At 34.1% G+C, this 25,271-nt stretch overlaps 1 non-coding gene across 1 annotated transcript; it reads left to right on the forward strand.

Annotated features, from left to right (window-relative positions):
* Positions 1-21,168: 21,168 nt before the first annotated feature.
* LOC140885754 (small nucleolar RNA R71) lies at positions 21,169-21,274 on the forward strand. The gene has a single exon (XR_012151171.1). It is a non-coding gene; the product is annotated as a small nucleolar RNA R71 (small nucleolar RNA).
* Positions 21,275-25,271: the final 3,997 nt, after the last annotated feature.

Genomic DNA, 25,271 nt, shown 5'->3' on the forward strand with positions numbered 1-25,271 from the left:
GGACACTTTCAATGATCGACCTGTTAGATTAATCAAAGTTTGGGTTCCTAAAGGACTAATCCATCGAGGACCCACATAAGATATGGGTACCATAGCATATTTTTATTTGTATTTGCAGGTGACAAGTACTGAGAAGAATTGAGAAAGGAATTATAGTACAGCAAACTTCAGAAATTTATTAAGGATGTTAGAGACAACTATATCCAATCTCCACCGTTCATAATAAATTTTAAGATGTTTTAAAGCTGCTGTCCAAATTTTAGCTAGACCCGACGGCTAGATTCCAAATTTTAGCTTGATCTGACGGCTAGATTTTGAGATATGATTTTTTGAAAATTGTCGCTCAGCAAAACAAGAAAGTAGCGCCCCTTTCTAGCGCTTCTAGCGCCCCTGGATAGCGCTTCTAGCGCCCCTCAATAGCGCAATAGCGCTACTAGAGCCCCTTAGAAGCGCGATAGCGCTCCTAGAGCTCCTTGGAAGCGCGATAGTGCTTCAGTAGAGCTCCTCCAAAGCGCGATAGCGCTGTTGCTACGAAGAGCATGCGAGCCCGCACCAGTCTTGGAGACTAGATGAAGAACTGTGAAAAATAAAAGATCGATGGGATTTCATCTACATATAAAAGAGATTTTGAAGAACACAAGAATACACCACACAACCCAAAATTTGGAGAGAAACGCAATAGTTTGAGGGGGAATGAAGATTCTCTCTGGCATCTTAATTAAAGAAGAAAGTAGATCAGTCGAGAAGAAGAAAGAAGAACAGAAGAACTGAGCAAAGCAGATCAATAGACGCAAAAGGAGCCAGATCAACTTGGCGGTAACATATCAACTCGAAGATACAAAGAAAGAGATAAGAATCCAGATAAATTGGAGCAGATCAGATCAGACGAACATACCAGACCAGATCAAAGATCAACCGGACCATATCAAAGATCATACAAGATCAGATTAAAGTTGGACCAGATCAACGTCAGATCAAATCAGATTGGACAAGACCAGACAAGTCAAACCATACCAGATCAGACAAGATCAATCGAACCAAAAAAGATCAAAGTTCGAACCAAACCAGATCAAAGATCAACTAGACAAGATCAAAATTTGACCAAGAACAGATCAGCTGAGCTCCAGAAACAGTTAAAAAGGACCAGTTCAATATCACCAGAAAAGATCAGTCAACCAGATCAATCAATTCATCCAAGTAAACACTTCATTTGGAATCACCTTTTAAAGGGGAACAGATTCAAAGAAAGTGAGAGCAGATCAAAGAATGACTAAAAAGAACTACTAAAAAGGGAAAGATCATCAGTTGATGCGATTGTCAAAAAGAGGGAAAATGACAGATAAATTGCTTACTTTTATCAAACACCAAAAAGGGGGAAATTGTTAGGAATTCAAGATCTATGTTTTGGTGTTTGAAAAATTACTTAAGTTATCAATCGAAGAAGCAGATCAATTGAAGAAGGAGATCAATTGAAGAAGCAGAAGAAACAAGGAGCAGATCAATTAAAGATTAGCTCAACAACCAAGGAGCTTTTGTGCTAAAAGACAAAAGACATTAAATGAAGATTTGAACGTTACTAACAAAGAACCAGAAAGTCAAGATCTGAGAGAAAATTAAGGAGACTTGTCAGACACCTTAACGGATACTTTCTGAAGGCTATAAATACAAGAGACAAACAAGAAAAGAATGAGAGAGCTACAAAAAAAGAAGAGAATACACGATCAGAAAGTTAAGAGCTTCAAATAGCAATCAGATCAGATTAATCAAGCACACACTTAGCATCATATCAGATCAAGTGAGGATCATTCGTGCTGATTTTATTCAGTTATAAGATTGCACCAGATCAGTTGAGTGGTCTGTCAAAACACTATCTTTGTAAAAAGGATCAGTCAAGGGCTGAGTTCTTGAGTGTCTAGGAGATAGGCAGAAGTGTAAATCCAATCTTGGATCGGATCTGTGCAAATTTTTTGTAAAAGATCAAAGTCTTCTAGAAGAGAGTGAATCCTTCCGAGGTGAAAGGGGTGACGTAGGAGATTGCGCTTCGAACATCCAGAAACAAGTCATTGTGTTATTTCTCTTCTGCCCAACACGTTCACTCACTTCACAAATTCGACCAAACCATTTGATCTGTGTTCAATCTGTTAATCAATCTCTTCCGCACTGATTTAAGTTGGTTGATTAACATAAACACACGAGAAAGACAAGAGTTTATTTACTAACCCATCTGAACTCCATATAACTAAGAAAGACATTTTCGATCCTAACATCCTATTTCTCACTATCACAATAAAATAACTAATATCTTTTAGCAATATTTACACTTATAAAAAATTTGTGTCAAACATATATATGAAAAATTAAAATATTTGATAATATAGAAGTATTGTGGCCAAATATTGTTTGTGAAATTTTATATTATATATTATACACAATCTATTAATAATTAATTTTGAGATTATAATTGAATATATATAAATGAAAAATTAAATACACCTTCATTACTCATAATGCAATAAATCTCTCATTAAAGTTTGACTAAAATTTTATTCCCTTTTTTGCCCTTGTTTTTTACCTTCACAATTGCCCATACAAGTTTTTTGACCCATACACAATTTGAGGGCAAAGTTATAAATTCACAATGAAAAACATTATATTACATTTATAAAGTTAATCCTATATATTATTGTAGCATATATAAGCGCAATCAATGAATAAAATTATTAGCCTCATTCCGCACTACTAAAATAAAAAATAACTAATTAATCATTTAAAACTTTTTTTAAAAAATTTACACTAATACAAGAGTTGTATTTAAATAATATACATATATACATTTATATATTATTAAGAATAAGTTTACATTTAATATAATAATAAAAGCACACTATATTAGTAAGAAAATAAAAATACTATGTTATTTGTTTTAACCCATCAATCACAATATTTTAATTTATTTTCAAAACATCATATTGAATTTGTAAAGTTTTAATATTTTTTTTAAGAAAATTTGTAAAATTAACCATCTATACTATTGTAATATAAGTGCAATCAATAAATAAACTATATGAATAGAGAATATATCATCATACATACATACACACACACACACACACACACACACATATATATATATATATATATATATATATATATATATATATATACATTAAAAGCACACTATAGTAGAAAGAAAATAAAAATACTATGCAATTTTTTTTAAATCATCAAACACAGTATTTTTATTTGATTTCAAAACATCATATTGAATTTGTAAACTTAACTCTCTATGCTATTGTTATATAAGTGCAATCAATTAATAAAATATTTTGATATAGACTTTTTTTATTATTATTGAAATTATTAATCCTATTTCTCAATATCACAATAAAAAGTTATAAATTAATATTGAAAAAACTTTGGCCATCATTCATACTTTTATAACAAAAATATATATATTCTGAATATGCTATATGACTTATGAGCAAGCTCAAGCTCGGCTCATATGTTGAGTAAAAAAATAAAAAATATTAATACGAATACAAATAACATAATTGGAACACAATTTTATGTTAAAAGAAAAATGCATTTACAATACTTAGGCTGTAGCAACAATTTGTATTATTTTTTATTTTAACTTGAAAATCATTGTATTAAAATGCTCTTAAAACACAATAAATAAAATATTTATATGTGCAATTAATAATGAATGACAATTCAATCAATAAATTTCTAACGAACTGAAATAACAATTTTATTTAAAATATCTTACAAAAATTAAAACGATATATAATAGATGAATAATATTCAAAAATTTTAGTTAAAAAAGTAATAAAATTATCTAAATTAAATTTGTTGAGTTAAAACTTGTTAACTCAGTATATTTATATTTTAACTAGTTAATAGAATATCATTAAAAAAATATTTCATATACTTGCGGATCGTGTCACATGTAATGTTTATATCTCGTTTAAAAATAAGAGTGTAGTGGTTTTTTAAAATATTTTAATATAAATGTAATTTTATTTAAATTTAAAAGATATATATGTTTATTGCTTCCGCAGTTTATTCCTGATTTATCATTTTATTAAGTTAATTGCATGCTTAAGTTTCTGATTAGTAGGTGATCTCGGTAAGGGTCACTACATGAGAGGCTCGTCAATGATTATTTCTCTACAAACCTAGTGTATCATGATGGAATATTTCGAAGACGATTTCGAATGCGAAGAGAGTTATTCCTTCGCATAGTGACTGCCTTAGAGAATCATTCGACGTTTTTTCAACAAGGGAAGATGCTGTGCGAAGAAAAAAGTTGTCACCACTACAAAAATGCACCGTTGAGATTCGTCAACTGGCTTACGAAGTCCCTGCCGATCATCTTGATGAGTACCTACGTATGGGTGAATCCACTGCCATCAGGTGTCTTTTCAAGTTTTGCGAATACTTGGTTGAAATATTTGGTGATAGGTACTTAAGAAGACCAAATGCTGATGATATTCAACGTCTTCTTCAAATGCATGATGACAGACACGGCTTCCCTGGCATGTTGGGTAGCCTTGATTGTATGCATTCAAAATGGAAAAATTGTCTAATTCATGTCTTAAACTAAATAAGTTATCAATTGAAAGTTATCTTAATTTTTTTGTCAATATATATAAGAGTAATTAATTTATGTTCATTTATTTAATCAAAGTAGATTAATAGATTATATTTATGTTTTCAGTTTACTAAACTTTTTTAACGTAATATTTTGATTATTAAACTTTTAAAAAAAATAAAATATTAAAACGAACCATTAAATTTCACGTTCAAGACAAGTTAAATCATATCATAAGTCGAGGTTCTATTTCACTTATATAGGAAATGTATTCCCCTCTTTTATTCAATCATTCATTTGTTTTTTGGGATTTGATAATCTAGCTAGACTTGCTGATATATGTTTTAGTTTTTAGGAACATATATTATAAAACTAATGATGACGAATAATTGTGTAATATTTTTGAAAATTTTAGGGACTAAAAATATAATCAACAATATCAATATTTTCTTGTCCAAAGTAAAAAAAAATTACTCATTTCGTCTCACTGATTTAGGCTCGTGTGTATTTTCACATATATTTTAAGAAAGTGTTTGGAAAAGAAAATTTTATAAAGATATTTCTCATTTTGCCCTTATTTAATGAAATTTTAATAAAATAAATAAAATAATTATATAAGTAATTAATAATATGAATTTAATAAGGATAAATTTGTAAAATAGTAGGACATATGATATTTAATATGAAAAGTAGACTATATAATTGAGACATATAAAAAATAAATGTAGTCTAAATAAGTGAGACATAGAGAGTATGATTATAACTAAGTTTCATGTTGATGTTTATAATACTTTACTAATAGAATCAATTAATGTTAATACTTATGAAATCGTAAATATTTGCGTGACAAAAATTAAAAAAAACACACTAAACTCAATCGATTTTTATGTCAGACAAATTATTCTTATATCTAATTTACTTAAATCCTTGAAATGATTGATTATAGAAGTTTTTAACTTGTTTAAAATATGATTATTCATCTTCTAAAAAAATATTTTTCGTCATATTTTTTTGTCTGCTCAAATTTTTATTGCAAATTATATATTTAACATACTATTCTTAAAAATTATAAATTAATTATTGCACTCCATGTATAAATGTTTTTTTTATGGCATATACAATTACAACATGTACTTTATATGTATATCAAATTTAAAACAACTCGGTTGGATTATTATTGAAGAAAATTAAGCAGAAACATATTTGAAACTTATTAACACATTTTCGTATAAATTAATGTTTGAAAAAGTAGATGTAATAGGATTAGAAAACATAGAATTATTATCTTCATTCACTTGATTAGAGGTTCGAGAAATATAATATAATATATCAAAACTAAAAACTATGTTATTAGCGACAACAATAGAAAAAGTCATTTATTTCTATGACCTATAATTTCGAATAGGAATTAAGAAAAAAAAATATAATATTAAAATCATGTCATCAGTCCTACCAAAGCTAATTACTCTAAGGTAATATTTGTGAGAGTTTCTAATAAGCACTTCTCAGCTTTTTCTTAGAAACTCTCCCAAACACTACCTAAGAGTTTTATGAAAAAAATATTACAAGATTTGAACAAATACAAATATAAAGAAAATTTTGGATTGACTGTTGCATATTATATTAATTTGATTTCTGAAAAAGATATTTACCACATATTAATATGTTATATTTTTTTTTTAAAACAAGAGTTTGATAAACTTATGAAACAATATGTATATATATCAATAATTAAATATTTGATTTTATAATTGAATTAAATCTTCTTAGTATAATTTTTTTAATAATATAACAAACCGAGTTTATATTATAAAAATATTATTTTTTATATTTATATTTTTTGTTAGGATATTGATTATTTTTTATAATAAATTATTATTCAATATATATTTAAATTTGATCATCGAAGCCAAGCAAAAAAATTTATTTACAAAGTTGAAAAAATATAAGTAAGAAAATTTTGAATTTTTACGGACCAGGATGATTGAGAATCAAAGCAAGTGAAGCTACGACAATTGTCTTATGATTAACATGATTTATCAGATAAAAAATAATACGTGATTTATATTTACATTATCAATCATATCTAAATAATAAAGTTTTTTTTGAAAGTTTGTTTTTGGTACGTTCAATTTTAATTCTCAACTATTTTTGGTCTAATTGGTGTACATGACACTGGAAAATACTGATTTGTAATAAAAAAATATTGACATAACGCAAAAATGCTGAAGTAAGATCTAAAATTATTGAATTGTCAAATATCACGTCAGCAAGTTGACTAACAATAGTCGAAAATTAAATGTTAGTGCACCAACTAAATTTGACAACTCAATGAACTAAAACTCAAAGTTGGACAAGTTAATGAATCAAAAAATCATTTCTCTAAAGAAAATACTGTTGAGAGAGGTCTTGTCCTAGTCCCCCCCTCTCTTGTTCTAATTTTATCCTTTCTAATAAAACCTTTTTTTAAAAAATTTGTTAGCTAAAAAATAAATAATACTCAAGGTATAAACATATAATATCACTACAAAAAAAACGTCGATCCAGAACCGACAAATATCACAAAAAATAAAGTTAAAGACATAATATTCCCGCTTCAGTAGCTAATTCGATATTAAATCATAGTGAGTGAAGTTTGAACTTGCCCGTGAAAAGTATAACATTTGATTTTAATAAATGCTAAACATTCAAAATTTGATAACTTCGGTCTCAATAAAATAAAATTGTTGTTACGTACAACACACGTGCATTTTTCTAGTATAATGAAATATAACATATTTTTTATATAAGATGTTGAAAATTTAAATATTATATATTTTTTATTGAACAAACGTATTATATTTTTTAATTGAAATAATTAAATATTTTATAGAGTTTTTATAAGTTCAACTTTGAAAAGTCTTTTTTTAATGCATTTTTTTATTATTTAAATACAATATTTAAAAGAATTTTTTTAAAAAAATAAAAGGGTCGGCCTGGATCCAAACTCGAAACGGACGATAAACCAAACTCGGATCGAAACCGACCACGAACGAGTCGATTAAGGTTTGGTATTTTGCTGACCCGGACCCAGCCGTGGCCAGGTCTACATCCGATTCCCAAACCTCATATTCCAACCAAATATAAAGCCTGGCCCCTTGCTCTCTACTGATTTCTAGCTGAAATTCTACAATTTTTTTTATCCGTAAATTAAATTCATAGATAAAAAGTTAATGCACAAGAAAAGATTATGCACACGCATAGAAACACAAAAATGTCGTGAAATAGCATGTCTTTTTCAAGATTCGTGAGATCAACTTATATCAATTTTTGTGATAACTAAATTATCATAAAAAATATGAGTAAAATTCATTTTGGTACACGATCTGTTGGAAAATTTAGTTTTGGTATTTACAAAGTTTAAAAAGAAAGCCAAACTATTTGAGCAACTAGGAAGCGCTAAGCTGATATTCGGAACTAAACTACGTCACCATCAACGACCGCGCTCAACTGGTTAAGAGATGCTAAACTGACTCCATCGCTCAACTGGTTAAGAGATGCTAAACTAACTCCATCGCTCAACTGGTTAAGGGATGCTAAACTGACTACATCAGTTTACACTCGCCAAACTGACTGCATCATTTTACCCACATCAGTCTTCTACCTTTCCATTTCTGGATAAGATCATCCGTACTCTGACAACTCTGCAGAAGGTAGTGCCGCGATACCAAGGGCAATGTCGGCTCTAGAATTCGTTGGTGATAGTGAAAAATCGAACGGGAATAATTTAAACCCTATCTGAAGAACAATTTGAATTTATGAACGTTGGAAATCCAAAGGGTATAAATTGAGATCTTGATCGATAGAATATTCAGGTAATTTTCTGGATAAGCTGTAGATTTATTTATCGGTGAAATACTAATGTACTGGGGTACAATGAGAAAGCATTTACGATCGGGTTACAAATTCCTCGAGATGTTCAATTGTATATTAAGTTCTTGAAATATGAATTCAAGTTGAACCATATAATAATTTGGGATTTCTGGATTTTCAGACCTGCTGTCAAGTTGAACTAGATATTTGAGATATGTCTTCAAGCGAGAAGTAAGAATTATTTGGTACTTAGAGACGATCTAATCCAATAAACGGATAATAGCTCATGGTATGTTTTGGCTTCGAGAGTAAATAAGGATTCCTTAGTCGTTGCGTCTGGGATAAATAAAGTGGTTAAATCTGTTGGAAGATTTTAACTAAGAATTGAACTTTTGGGTAGAATCAAGAATGCCAAAGAGACGACAGTATAAATTGGTGAATGAATGATTTAGATCTGTTTAGTTTCCCATTTGGATTTATATATTATTGTTTAATATTTTGGGACTGAACAACAATGGATTTTATGGTTATGTTTTCTTTCCAAGGATTAGATTTATTTTTTTGAAATGGGTCAATCAGTCCTAATTTGAGGAGAGTCATTTGTTCCACTTGAAGGTTAACTAGACTAGAGATGTTGCTTAAAAAAATTTTAATCATCCATATAAGCATTGTGACATGTAGTAACTAATAAGGGAATGAGCATAGTCCCCGATCATTAAGCAAAACATTGCTAATAAGTGGCACATGCCTTTAAGATTTCAAATTGGATGATAGGTTGTTCTTGAAGGTATTGTTGTTTCGTAATACTATTGATTTGGGTATAAAGAGGAATTAATTCGTTTTGTCGGTCCATATGCGATTGTTGAGGAGTTTGGTAATTTGATTTATCATTTGGAAATGCCACAAAGTTTGGAAGTGGAAGTATGAGTCATATCCATATCGTATCTTGAGAGCCGATGAGATAGTGTTTTATAGTTCCCTTAGCTATCCTATTTAGAAAAAGTTTAGTGATTAGTTGCTAAGTATTTTGGAAACTTGTGGACTTCTTAAGAGCTCGAGTTCTATATTATTTATGTTGAGTTTAATTGGTAAATAGACATTAAGCATAATTTCATGGTTAGAAAGCTTTTAATTTATGGTCGAGTTAATTATCGGTTTTGTGGACTCTATTTCTTGAAATCCCGACGTAGGGTATAAGGTTAGAAAAATGTAAGTTGTGCAATAACTTAAAGATCTAAGAATTTGTAGGTTGTAGAACTTGTCAATTGCGGTATGGTGACGTTTTTAAGCTTATAAATTTAGATCGAAAGTAAATTTGAGAAGTGATAAAATTTCATCGAGGATAAGACCATTTGGGAACAAATAAGGATGTGAATTTTATATTGCAGTAGGAGTTAGTCAGATCATTGATAATATAGATGTCAATAAGCATCAGAATGCGCAGCGAAAGCTGTTTTGGGCCAGCTCATGTGGGTGCAGAGTTAGAAAAGTTGATGTTGACTTAATCGTACGTATCCAGACCTAGTTAGTAAGTTCAAATTTCGAAGACGAAATTCCATTTAAGGGGGGAAGGAATTGTAGTACCTAAAATCTAATCTACTAAATCGCATGCATTAAATTTAATAAATATTAGTATTATTATATTTAAGTTTAATTGATTTAAATTCTTTATTTGATTTACGTGTTAATAAAATATTGACTGTTTAAAATATATTCATTTAAAATATATTATTATACTACTTAATTGTTTTAAAGATTTTTAAAGGTTTAAGATTTATTTATTTAAATGATTTTATTGTACTAACTATTTAATTAATGTTTTAATTATTTTAGTTTATTTATTTAAATGATTTTTATTGTGCAATTTAATTGTTTTAAATATTTTAAAAGTTTCTAAGCCTGCTTAATTAAATGATTCTAATTATTTAGCTTGTTCATTTAAATGGTTTTAATTGCCTAACTCATTTAAATATTTTTGGTTGTCCAACCTGTTTATTTTAAATAACTTGAGTTTAGCGGTTAGATATTTTAAATTATTTTAAATGCTTAGATTATTTATTTAAATGCATTTAACTGCCCAAGTCATTTTTAAAGGTTTCTATTCCGCTTGTGTATTATTTAAATGACTTTTAACCGTTTATTTAGTTTGTTTAAATTATTTTAACCGCTTTGTTATTATTTAAATATTCTAATTATCGTCGTGACATCAAAATATTTAAAGTGTTAATTTTAATTCCTAAGTTAGTATTTAAATTCCTTCAGATGTTTATTCGTTTAATATTTAAGTTAATTTTCTTGAGATTCTTGAGTTCAATTTCTTTCGGTTCCGGCTTACGGCGATGGTGGATTTTGGCGGTAAATTCCTAAATTTTATTTCAAGAGTTAGACAGTTGTGAGAATTGAGGAAAATTATTCAAGTATTTACTTTAAAGATTTTTCGGGTGACCAAAATCGCCTTTGCGGCAATTTTTAATCTTACTTGAGAATTTTCAAAAAATTAGCAATTTCAAACCCGGACTAGCGAAATCTAAATTATTTATTTCAATACTTGAATTTTTAAACATTAGGAATTTGAAAGAAATAGTGTGTGTAGTGCAAGAATTGTTATAAAGGAGTAGCACTTTTTAAAAGTAAGTAGCACCCTTTTAAATTACACACACACCGAACTATGCATATATACACCTATACATACACACACATATACACTTAAAACATTTTTTATTCAACACAAAGAAACCCAACCCTTGAACCCTACCCCCAAATCACGTCTCTTCTCCCTCATTTCTCAAGAAGTCGACAGCTTCTCCTTCTCCTAGCTTTCCGGTCACCGCCGTTCCTCCTCCCACCACCGCCGTCGCCGGAGGTCCACCATGGAAGGTCACTCTTAGCTGCTGGACGTTTTTCAGCCTTGGTTCCATCCATTTCTTTAAGTTTTTTGGATAGAAGGCAAGTATAAGCTTTTCTTTGGTCCCAAGCTAGCTATTTAAACTTTTAAGCTATTGTTCTTGTTAAATTTTGATATACTCATGATTTTGGCAAGAAATGTTTTGGATTTGACAAATTTTCAGTAGGGTTGAAGTGCAAATTTCGAAAATTTAATGTGGTTTGAAGTTTAATGGGTTGTAAGATGAAATGTGATATGAGACATGAGGAGTTCTTGATGCATTCTAATTTTTCAAAAATTTCAGAAGTGAACCATGCTTAAATTCAAAATTTTCAATGTATTTTGATGGAGTTTGAAGTTGTGTTATGAGAATTTTATTGCAAGTCATTAGTCTCTTTGTTTGCTCAAGTGTTGGATGCATTTTGATATGTCATTTGCCATTTTCAAAATTTTTGGATGGTGGTGTAGTTGAGGGCTGCCAAGTGTTTGTTTTAAGTCCTAAGGGATGTTAAAAGAATGGTTTTATAGGTTGGAAGGGGTCAGAATTGAGGCAAAAGGGGTATGGAGTCGGAATTGTAAGTGTAGGTTAACTTGGTTGATCAAACGATGTTTAAGGGCTGCTGGTTGTTGGTGCAAGGGAGTGGACTCGGTAGGGATGGTTGGGGCGTGGCTTAGTCCTAGGTCGAGTTTAAGATTTCTTGGTCGTGTCGGTTCAAATTGGGCTCGATTGGTCAAGTTTCAGATAGAATAAGGGTCATTTAAGTTAAAGGGTTGGAGCATAAATTTTTAGAGTAATGTGTGAGCGGTTGGATTGTTTGATTAAACTAAACGGTTTGGGAGACTATGTGTAAGACCCAAAAATATTAAGTTCTTAATGACGGGATTTAAGAGTTAAATTTTGAATAAGAGTGAAAAGATTAATTTAAGAATTTATGGAAATTAGAGATTTCAATTTCGGGTAAAAAATATTTAATTTGAGGATTTTTCGGATTTTAAGATTTTAATATCCATAATTCTTAAATTAAAAGATTAAAAATATTTAAATTGATATTTATGGAATTTAAGATGTAAATTCCAAGATTATAAATATCAAGGATTTAATTTGAGGATGAAATAAGGGCAAGGACCAATTTGCGAATATTGAGCAGTTCAAGGACTAAAATGCGATGAGGTCCGAAATGATTTAATTTTAATCCGAGAATATTTAATTTGAGAATATTTAGAGTTTAGAATTAAATTCTAATATTCTTAAATTATTTAGGATTAAAATTAAATTTAATCGCTTGTTCGGGGACTGATTTGCAATTAGGCCAAAGTTCAGAGGCCAAAGTGCAATTTCTTTGCAATTTGATATGTATATACGTGTAAGAGGAGAGATTTATCAGATGTTTCAGCCATGAAAACCAGATTGCACGAGAGAAAGGGGTTTCAAGCCATGTTTGAGTCTTTCAACTCCGATAAAATTGATCCGCCCGGTAGAATTTCCGATTGAGCATATATTTGCAATCATGACTCCGAATGCTACGTTTTGACGTAAGTTTTAAAAAGTTCTACCATGTTTGAATTTTATTATGTTGTTAGACTGAAGATTTGATTGTATAATCATGTTCTCTTATATACTACGATAACATATCTAAAACGGATCGAGAAAAGATCGTCGTTTGAACATATTTATGATTTTTGAAAGATTTTTCAGAAATCTGAATTTTATGGGTTGATTTTCACGTGGCTAGGCTGCTGAATTATTGATGTTATATTGCCTATATGATGATATTATTGATGTTAATGCCTTTGGGATTTCCGAATTCGAACCGTTACGCCGTCGGTTTTGATTTTGATTGAACAATCAAGTCTTGTAGTTGTTTCAGATTTGATGAGATTGTAGTGATATTGGGAGCTGATATTGAATTGAAAATCAATGCATTTCAGATTTGAATTGCAAAAGATCGAATTCGAATCGACGAGCTCGAAAAGTTAGCCTTTGAATCAAAAAAGATGGAAGAAGGTTTGAAGCTAGTTTACCTTGAATGATTGTAATGATTTGAGCAGATTTTGATAGAAGTTCTTTGATGTTATTTGTCCAGAATTGGAGCATCTAAAACTCGAGATTGAAAGGTATGATTCGACATTATCCTCGCCAGGTAGAACAACTCGAGAACGTGGTGGTTTTCGATTTTTCCTAAAATCACATACTTATTTGTCTAAGTGTTTTTATGTGATGTATTTCTTATTATTGCCTTGCATGCTATTTGAATGGTGTGTTCAAGATGTGTTAGCGTATTTATTGCATACAGCTTATGTTGCATTCATCTTGAACCCTACCTTGAATAGCACAGAGTGCAGAATGTCCTAAAGTGCATATGACGTTTGGAGGACTATAGTTGAGTGGCACAAAATGTAGATTTACTTCGAGAGCTAGATGACTCACTATAGTTGCACCAAAGTCAAGGGAATCGAGATATTTAACGCCACCTCGATTGGATAAGTTGGTGGTCGGTTAAAGATTTTATTTTCCCGGGATCCCAAGAACTAAGATTTATTGGTATCAGATTTGATAGCCTATTCCTTGAAACATGCATTGCATTTATGCATTAACCTAGAGATTTTTATGGTTTAAAATATGCAATTATAAATGCTAGAATGTTGTGATATCCCATTATAGATATGAATGTATTGATATGCTTGATATGATATTGCTTTAGATGAATAGCTATGTTTTAAGGATTTAAGAAAGGAGTATATTTCTATGATTACATGTTACATGTTTTGATGATTTAGAATTCTTATAGCATATAGATTCAATATGATTATATGGTGTATATGCATGTCTTTCATACTGAAAATTATATTCTCACCGGAGTTATCCGGCTATTGCTTTGTTTTGTATGTGTGCATGACAATAGGTGGGGCAGGAGCTAGTCAGAAGCGACAATAATAGCTCGAGAGAGAGTAATAGCATGTGGTGATTCGGGTTTTAGCAGTTGATGTACTATATTTTGTATCGAACATGTTAGAACACTAGATATTGGTATATGTTTGATATTCGTCACTTTTGAGATTGGTACATATTGTGTATTTTATACCACGATGTTCATGTATAATTCTATACATGTTACCAAGATGATATGAGCTATGCATGATTCTATTTTTATGGTTTAATACACAATTCAAGAATCAGAAAAATTCAGCCAGAAGTCGCTGGTTTGTTGACCTGCGCGCGGGCGAGAGGTCTTCTCGCGCGAGCGCAGGCCACCAGCAATTTTTGCTGGAATATTGCCTCGCGCCCGCGCGAGGTGTTTATCGCGCGCGCGCGAGCCATTGGTTAGCCGCGGGAGGAATGACTCGCGCGCGGGCGAGATGATTCTCACGCGCTCGCGCGAGGTAACCTGTAAAAAAAAAAATTCTGGTTTTTATTAATTGAATTAGATTGTGTTGTATGATCTTTAAGTTTAATTGCCCCAAGATGAGATTAGCAACCCGGGTCCCCACACTATGGATGGGTGAGGGCTGGTCCTAAGTCAATTTTAGGATGTTTTGGTCGTGTCACTTCGAATTGGGAGCGAATCGGGTTAGTTTCGGTCAAGTTAGGAATTTTTCAAGTTGGGGTGTCTAGTGCAGAATTTTGATAAGTGTGAGGGCTGTCCAAAAATCCGAATTGATAGGGTTGCTCGGTTGGTCTTTTGAGGTCATAACCTAATCCTTGGGTTAGTTTGAAGTGTGTAGAGAGTGTCGGTTCGAGCGGGATCGAATTTGGTTAAGGCAAGATTGAGTTGAGGGCTTTTTGGTTTGATTGCTCGGGTTATGACTCATCTGAGGAGAAATAGGGTATAAGTTGGGAACCCTCTTAGGGGTAGCCACTGACCACCATGCCTTCTTTATTTTAAATCATTCTTTATACCCTTGTCAATCATTTTGACTCATTTATATGAGAATCGAGTAAATATTTATAAATTAATTCATGTCCATACATGCATGCTAAGCATTTGAGTCGAGTCAATGAAGGAAAAGAAAAAAATATTTTTGAACAAAGTAAGATGATTGTGACTAGACGGGCAATGTCAGTTGGGGGATGCCTCGACTCACTTGCCAAACGACGGGTAGTGTGCGGCCGGGAGACATCTCGAAATCTCTACCAAAACGACGAGTAGTGTGCGTCCGGGAGAAATCTCGGAATCCCTACGAAAACAACGGGTAGTGTGCGGCCGGGAGAAATCTCGGAATCCCTATCAAATAAGATATAAGGGGAAATGTCACGTTGGGTGAGATCTCGGCGTCTTGCCGGCATAGTATACTGCAGCCATTGATCGATCAAAAATAGAGGATCACAATTCAAGGATCTAAGTTCACAGTTACAGTTACAGTATCAGTTTCAGTTCAATATCGATTTGACTCGTCTTAATTTAAATTCAATTTCAGTCATGCATGAGGTTCAGTTATAGTTTAAGGAAGTTTCAAGTTTAAAAGTGTGAGACTCATGTGAGTCATTTGCATGCAGTTAGTCTCATTCTCATTTATCATACAGCTTTTCAGAGCAAGATTCAAGCTATTATATGTACATTATTTTAAGTACTCCCGCAGGTATTTTTAACCCTTTTTATTTCACTGCCTATACTTGCTGAGTCATTAGACTCACTATGCTTGCTTGGTGCAGGTTAAATTATCACTGAGATCGAGGGGCAAGACGATCGAATGGACTGTGATGCGGGCACGACACATCCCTCCGACCTATGCTAAACTTCCGCAACTGTTTACTTTAATGCTTTAAAGTCTTTCATTTTGTTGATTGGATAAATGTAAGCTTAAGGATTTATAGATTTGTACTTATGACATGTAAACCGTTTAACTATTTCACGCTTTTGATGGGCTTTGTATTGTTTTGGAAAATTTATGCTTTTATCGTATCGTTTTCCGTTCTAGTGAAACTTTTAGTTTGATGTCTGTGACATGTGGGTTGTTATATAAACGGATAGGTCATGCCGAAATTATTAATTTTTTTAAAATCCGTATTTTCTTTATCAATTAATTTAAAGAAGAGGTCAGGGTCGTTTCAATTTACCTCACATCTACGAAAAGTTTCATACAACCCCTTAATACCTTCATCCTTCCTAGACTCTTTCAATGCAAGGGGAAAATGGGCTACATGTTTATACTCAGAAAGAGGAGAAAACTTACCTCTTGGTGTGTCTTTTTGACTTAGATCACTCTCCTCTACCTTATATTCTTTGTCATCTTTGTTCTGTACTGGTTCTTTCACCACTTCTTCATGAACCTTCAACTCTCGTCCACTCCTCAAAGTGATTGCACTTACATTTTATTTGGGATTTAGCACAGTCTGAGATGGTAAACCGTTAGAATGTTGTGCTTTCAACCTGTTAACTGCGGTTGTCAACTGTCCCATTTGAGTGTTCAAGTGTTGGATACTTGCTCTCGTTTCCTGTTGAAAATTTAAAGTATTAGTTGCAAGATCCTTAACAATGTTTTCTAAAAACTCACCAGGCGCTGGAATTTGAGGAAGTTGTGGTGGAGGATGATACGGTGGCCTGTATGCTTGATTATTCAGTTGCACGTGAGGTGCAGGCTGATTCACCGGAGGGTTTCTGTATCATATATTGGGATGATCCTTCCAACCTGGATTGTATGTGTTGGAGTAAGGATCATATTTCTGTTGTGGTGGCCCTGTAAATCCTTCTGCTGCATTGACTTGTTCAGTAGATCCCTCTTGAAGCGTGGGACACATGTCAGTTACATGTCCCACTGCAGCACAAATTCCACACTTTTTTCACATTTTGTCCATTCCCTACAGCCATTTGACGCACAAGAGACGTCAGATCAATCAGTTGTTGTTCAAGGGAAGAAACATTTACCTCATTACTCCTTCTAGGTGCAGAATCACTTCTGTTGGTGCCGAATTGCTGAGAATTGGCTGCCATATTCTCTATTAGGTTCCTTGAATCTTGCGGTGTTTTATCAACAGACACTCCTCCACTGACCGCATCTAGCATACTCCTGTCATGAGGCAACAAACCTTCATAGAAATATTGAATTAACAGGTTTTCACTTATCTGATGTTGCGGACATCTAGCACAGAGCTTTTTGAACCGCTCCCAATACTCGTGAAGTGACTCTCCTGTGTACTGTTTGATGCCATAGATCTCCTTCTTGATGTTTGCCGCTCTAGAAGTTGGGAAGTACTTCTCCAGAAAAATTCTCTTCATCTCTGTCCAAGTAGTGATGGATCTAGAAGGTAAGTAGTATAGCCAATCCTTTGCAGTATTCTTCATAGAAAAAAGAAAGGCTCTTAGTTGAATTTGCTCCTCTGTTACTCCATGGGGTTTCATGCTTGTGCACACCACATGGAATTCCATCAAGTGCTTGTGGGTATCCTCACCTGCGAGACCATGAAACAAAGGTAATAAGCGAATTAATCCAGATTTTAGCTCAAACGTAACATTAGCTTCTAGAGTGGGAAAAGTGATGCTTAAAGGCTGCTGGTTTAAATCAGGAGTGCCCAGTTGTCTCAAGCTCAAATTTGCAGCCATCTCCTCTCTAGGCTCTTCAAGTAGAACTTCGTCTTCTTCTTATAATTTCCTTCGAGCCTCCTTCTTTATTCTATGGAGCGTTCTCTCTATCTCCGAATCGTAGGGGAATTATTCTTCAGAATATTCTCCTGTAAGCATTAACAAACCCAAGAACCACTGGGGGAAAGAAAATAAACAAAATAATGAAAAGAAAAATAAAATAACACAATCAAATATCTTCCCCGGCAACGGCGCCAAAATTTGGCAACGCTTAGTCGTGTCGCGTCCAAATTACCCGACTCAACTCAGATAAATAAAATATACAATAATGAGAGTAGAAATCGTTCCCACGAGAAAAGTGAAATTTATTGTGTTATAAAAATTACTAAGATAAAATAAAGGGGGTTTCGGGTTTTAAAATTAACTACTGAAAATTTAAAAGCAATTTATAATTAAATTCTATCAACTATCATACAAGATTAAATTATAACGAAGAACTCAATTAGAAATAAGCCTTGGTATCGGTCGACTACACCCTTGAAATTATTCATTCGATCATCGATTATCTAAAAATAATTAATTCTAATAGAATAGTCATCATTAAAAATTAAATTCCTGTTTCACCTTAATCTTAGTTAACTAGACACAATTGTGTTCTAAATTAACCCTTACCAATGAATTAACCCAATAGAAGCGATCAGATTTAAATTCAAGGTAGCATGAAAACTAGTAAAACTGATGAATCTAGACAGCATATGCACAAACGGATGTATTTAATCTAGTCAATTGTTGTTACTATAATTTAATAAACTCACAAGCGGACGATTATTAATTGCAGTTGCTTCACAAATTAGTTGATTCAAACAATTACGGATTTGAATTCTAATTTAGCAGTAAATTTTATAGCGAAATCCTAGGGTGATCAATCCGAAAATCTCACATGCAAGCATGAAATAATCCAAAACAACTTTTGATACTCAATAATAATCAAACACTGAAAATTTGAATCTCACAAATAAATAATTCAAGGGCTTGTCTTCCTCAACCAAGTTCTAAAGTCTAGCCACAACGATTCATGAAATTCTCAAGAAAATTCAAAAGAAGAGAAGAAATCTAAGAGAAAAGAGAATAAAACCTAACCGCCAAGAAATACTTTGTGTTCACAAACCCTTCAAGTCTGATAATAATATGAGTAAAAATCGGAATAAAAGTCTTAAATATTGACTAGAGTCCTCAAAATGAAAGTTTCCCTTTTCCGAAATTATTTCCCGAACTACGCATCTCGCTCGATCTGCTGAGTTTAACAGATCGATCGAGAATTTTTCTGTTCAACTCTTCCGCATTTTCTCTTCCTGGCGCTCGATCGGTTGAGTTTAGCAGATCGAGCGGCCAAATCTCTGTTTTTAATTCTTCCTTGTTCCATGACGCCCGCTCGATCGGTTGAGTTTAGCATATCGAGCGGCCAAAAAATCCGGCTTCATTTTCCAGCCAAATTGTTACATCCTACACAATAAAACCGGGAGCATGTTATGAAGACACGATATATGAAATACGAACAAAATATTGAATTAAAACACATAAATGCATGCAAAAAAACAACAGAATGATATTAAAATATGCAACACAAACATGAATATCACGCCTCTTGTTCACAAAGCTCGAAGTCCTCTCTTTTATTCTTTTTTCTTTTTTCAGATTTCTTATCCCCAACCAAACATCTCTCCAATTGGTCATTAATTCCTGCACATTCAAAAGGAATATAAGAATCAATAACGTCAATACTTTTACAAGTACTTACCTCGCTTGGTCCCCTCATGGCATGGTAGATGTTAAAAATTACAGTTTCTCCACCAACTCGAAGGGTGAGCTCTCCTTTATATACATCTATCAATGCCCTTACAGTAGCTAAAAAGGGTCTCCCAAAAATCAAAGGAGCATCTTGATCTTCCTCCATGTCCAAAATCACAAAATCAGCTGGAAAAATAAATTTATCCACCTTTACCAAAACATCTTCAACAATTTCATGTGGATATGTGATACTTCTATCAGCCAGCTGTAAAGTGACAGTGGTTTGCTTTACCTCTCCAAGCTCCAAGTCCCTGTAAACAGAAAAGACATCAAATTAATATTTGCTCCTAAATCACATAAAGCCTTATTTACATGAGCACCACCAATATAACAAGGTATAGTAAAACTCCCTGTTTCCTTGAGATTTTGTGGCAACTTCTTTTGTAGAATGGCGCTTCACTCTTCAGTCAAGTTCACTACCTCGTTCTCTTGCAAACTTCTCTTCTTAGACATCACATCCTTATAAATTTGGCATAATTCGGCATTTTATCCAAGGCATCAGGAAAGGAAATATTGATGTGTATCTTCTTGAAAATCTCCAAAAACATGGTGAATTTCTCATCCAAAGCCTTCTTCTTGAACATTTGTGGGTATGGAAGACTGGGCTTAAACATTGGCTTTTCCTCCGCTACATTCTTCGTTTCCTCAACAATTTTCTCATCGACTACAGAATTTCACTTTCCTTAGGCATTTCATCACTCTCAACTTTCCTTCCTTCAGTCCCTATTTCTTTTCTACTCTTCAAAGTAACAGCCTTGCATTGCTCTTTAGGATTTACCTCAGTATTGCTTGGAAAATAGCCTCTATTTTGATCCTTCAAAGCATTCGTCAGTTGCCCTATTTGAGTTTCAAGAGATTTCATTGTGGCTCCAATGTTACACATATGTGTTTCCATGATGTCAAGACGAGATTCCGTCTTTGACAGCCTCTTACCAGATTCCACCACAAACATGCTCAATACATCTTCCAATGACGAACGGCTTTCCCTCACCTTTTTTGGCATTGAACCCCGGAGGAGGATTCAACACATTCTTATTGTTGGAATATGAAAAATTCTCATGATTTCGCAAACTAGGATGATAAATATTAGGAAAGGATCACCTCAAAAGCCTCCATAACCTCTAGGATTGATATAACGAGCTTCTTCAGGGGGATGAGATTCTTCAATGGCAATTGATACACCTTCTGAATCCGCTATGCTCACTTTGTTCAATGCAGCCACTTATGTAGTCAAAGCAGATAGTTGGGCAGAGATAGATGTGAGAGGATCAACAGCATATACTCCTAAAGATTTCTTGACACCAACTCGCTGAGACGGCCACTGGAAACTGTTGATTGTCATTTGCTCCAACATCTCATATGCTTGAATAGGATCCTGAGCAAAAATTGTACCTCCAGCCGCTGAATCCATAAACATTCTCGTGGGAGCATTCAATCCATTGTAAAACAGTTCAATTTTCTCCCAATCTTCAAATTTATGATTTGGACACCGTCTCAATAAATCCTTTTAACGCTCCCATGTATCATAAAATTTCTCAGAATCATGCTGTCGAAATGTGTTAATCTCAATTTTCAGCTGATTGGACTTAGCAGGTGGAAAGTATTTGGCAAGAAACTTCACTGTCATATCTACCCAAGTAGTTATGCTTCCAAGAGGTAATAATTTCAACCAACTCCTTGCCTGATCCCTGAGAGAAAACAGAAACAAACACAATCTAATAATATCTTTAGTAACACCATTCATTTTTACCATATCAGTTATCTCCAGGAATGTCCTCAAGTGCAGGTGAGCATCGGCAGTAGCACTTCCATTGAATTGGTACTGCTGAACCATGTTAATCAAAGCAGGCTTTTTCTCAAAATTGTTGTCATTAATAGTTCCACGAGAAATTCCAGAGTAGTGAGCCTGGACTACGTTCCTGAAGTGATATCTAATTAGCACCAAGGGAGGTGGATTGTTGTAGTGACACGCACCGTGATCACCTAGTAATCAGAGGCTTAAGCATGAAATTAAACAATAAATAATCTAAATCAGAGTAACTACGGAATCTTAAATAAAATAATACCAGGTAAGAAAAAATGGTCAACCCTGCTATCCAGCCTTGGTCACCACCTAACCTCTCTGTCCCCAGGAAAACTACAAGCATCTGCCCTATGGAATAGGGCATCCAGCCAATAGAAAACAACTGGAAATGAGCCTAACACGCTCAGTACGAGAGTATGACTATACAATACTATATGAGTGCATGAATGCAAGTGTACTGACTACCGAGACTAGAGGTCAAGAATCACAGATCAAAGACAAACCGGGCCCTAGGTATGTAGCACTCTGTGCCATGGCTTCAAGAGGTGGCTCCCATCCCAACTATGGATATACCAGATCAAAATCGATGGAAATCCATCCACTACGGATAGGGTAAAACCCTATAGGATATCCCAAAGATATAGCTCAATATGAACATGCATGCAGCTTACGATTATGTCATAATATATGCAGATAAAATCATGCCATATAAATCATGCAAGCACATAATACATGCATACTCAATCAGGGTATCTCGAACAGTACTTTCGTACCTAAACACCGAAGTCTAAACTAAGCTAGAAGAAGACAACCCCTAGCTGTCCTAGGTCAAATCCCGACCAGACCTGTCCTTAAGCCCGACCAGACCTGGCCTCTCCCCTCAAGCCCGACCTAAACTGCACTTGGTCAAGCCCGACCCGATCAAGTCCAACCCGAGCATCCCTGGGTCCACCCGAGCTCACTCCTTCTGACCCGAGCTCTTCTTCCCGAACTCCCAAGCTACTCCTCGGTCCGAGCAGAACTATGAAGTGAGAGATGGAAGTGTTGTGAAAATATCCGAACCCTCAGCTCCTATTTATAGAGGATGAGCTGGGACAGTTGTCATCCAAAATGCGTGAGACCTTGACATCTGGAAGGACACTAAGCATCTTATCACTTGAGCGCTTGACACCTCGCCTAACAGCTCGGGCTTATACATGCACTAATTTTGGTTAAGACACGTGTTCATTCCCGACCTGAACACAATGTTCTCTTCCCATGACCGAACACTACCTTGGCCTAGCACAACATTTCTTGAAATCCTAGACCCGACCTGGATACACACTCCCTTGACCAAGCCCCTAGGTCCGAGCCCTCCATTAGTGTTCACACCATGGCTGGCCGAGCCACCAAGGGAAGACCCAAGCTCAAGCCAAGCTCCATACCCAAGCCACACATAAACATGACCAAGCCCTAGCTCCATTCCCGAGCCCTTGATGCTCAACCATGACCAACCCGAGCCACTCATGACCGACCCGAGCCCATGGTCAAATCCATTAAACCCTAGCTCATTCTCATGCCATGTGTTCTTGATCTTGACTTGTGCTCTTGATAATAAAATATCTTTTTATTAATTCTAAACATGTTTAACCATTTAATATTTTAAAATGGAACTAGGCTACTACATTCTCCCCCACTTAAGATATTTCGTCCTCGAAATCAGATCTTAAGTACTGAATGTAAAACAAGATGCAAACGTTCCTTTAATCAAACTAGATATTTTACATGATACAACTGAATTACAATATAATCAAAACAACTCTGGATAATCCGTACGCATACTGCTCTTAAGTTCCCAAGTGGATTATTCCGTACCTCGGCACTGCCACTGAATTAGAACAAGAGAAATGACTTTATTTCGCAGCACCTTATCTTTGTAATACATAATACGAACTGGTCTCTCTACATAAGTCAAATCAGTATCCACTTGTACCTCAGACGGCTGCAAAATATGAGACTGATCTGCCACATATCGTCGCAACAAAGATACATGAAAAACGTCATGGATACTGGACAAATATGCGGTAAAGCTAACCTGTAAGCCAAATCTCCAACACTTTCCAGAATCTCAAATGGAACAATGAACCTATGAGATAGCTTACCCTTGAGATCGAATCTCAAATCCTACGAAATGGTGAGACTTTCTGAAACACTTTCTCACCCACCTTAAATTGCAAAGGTCTGTGCTTGGCATTCACATAGCTAGCTTGTTGATCTTGTGCAGTCTTAATTCGCTTCCTGATCTGCCCAACAATATCAATAGCCTGCTGGACTAACTCTGGTCCTTCTACCTGTCGCTCTCTCAGTTCTTCCCAAAATAATGGAGTACGACACCGTTGCACGTACAACGCCTCAAATGGAGCCATCTCAATACTGCAATGGTAACTATTTTTTGTACGCGAACTCAATCAATGACAACTGATCTTGTCATGCTGGACCAAAATTCAAAGAGCATGCTCGCAACATGTCTTCAATAGTACAAATCGTGCGCTCTGACTTCCCATCGGTCTCTGGGTGGTATGTTGTACTCAAACTGAGAGTAGTACCCATAGCGTGCTGAAGACTCCCCCAGAACCTGGAAGTAAACTTGGGGTCTCGATCGCTGACAATGCTCACAGGCACTCCGTGCAATCGGACAATCTCCTAGATGTATAACCATGCCATTCTATCAAAACTGTAGTTCCGGTTATAAGAAATGAAATGTGCTGACTTGGTGAGTCAGTCCACCACAACCCAGATAGCTCACAATTCCTCGAGGTCACCGGTAAATGGGTCACGAAGTCCATCGTGATCAGATCTCATTTCCACTTAGGAATAGGTAAACTGTGAAGTGACCCTTCAGGTCATCAGTGCTCTGTCTTGATCTGCTGACACACCAAACATCTAGAGAAATACTGATACACACATCACTTTATTTCTTTCCACCAGAACCTTGTACACAGATCCTTGTATGCCAAAAGGATTCTCATATTTAATGACTAATACTTGTCAAAACACCTGTGACAACGTCGTTGTTCACAATTTCTGATTTCATGAACCCTTTAGGTTCTTTTCTTGGAAATGCCAATATTTGTTCTGTTGACTCACAAGTCAATTACTACAATCCCTAGTACTAATATAATATGTATTATCATTTTCAGGTGTTATCTCAAGTTATGAGATAATGATAGTATCCATTGAAATGAAAACACATGCTAGATCAATTTCTGACAATATAATCCCAGAAATTTTACAGAAACATTTCTGAGAACTGAATATCTCAGTATTCTACTCATCCTATCAGTTCCTTATCACCAAGTGATAAACGATTTTAATCGTTCCTTCTACAAAGAACATTTTCCTCCATCACGGGGTTATAACATCAATTAGAAGCAAAACTTCATATCAACTCTCCTTAAGCAGAAGGAAATCCAAAAGCAGAATTAGCATATTTCTTGAAAACAACTATGTCCATCTCTGACTGATTCAAACAAATAGTCACTGGGCACTAAACTTGCACCAGTTTAACTGACCATTTCAATATAAACATTAATACCTAAGTTCCCATCTTTCACTTATCCAAGTGAATTCTTATACTATTGTATCCATGTTGTAACTTAGTAGGCTCATGATATCTTTCAATCATTAACTAAATCAATCATCTGATAAATATCAAACTCTTCTGATGTAAAATGTTCCTAGATAGGAAACACTTATCCCATCACATTTTTTATCGACCAATAAGATTAAGTA

Source organism: Henckelia pumila, chromosome 2, assembly GCF_033568475.1.
Source record: "Henckelia pumila isolate YLH828 chromosome 2, ASM3356847v2, whole genome shotgun sequence".
Taxonomy (NCBI): Eukaryota; Viridiplantae; Streptophyta; class Magnoliopsida; order Lamiales; family Gesneriaceae; genus Henckelia; species Henckelia pumila.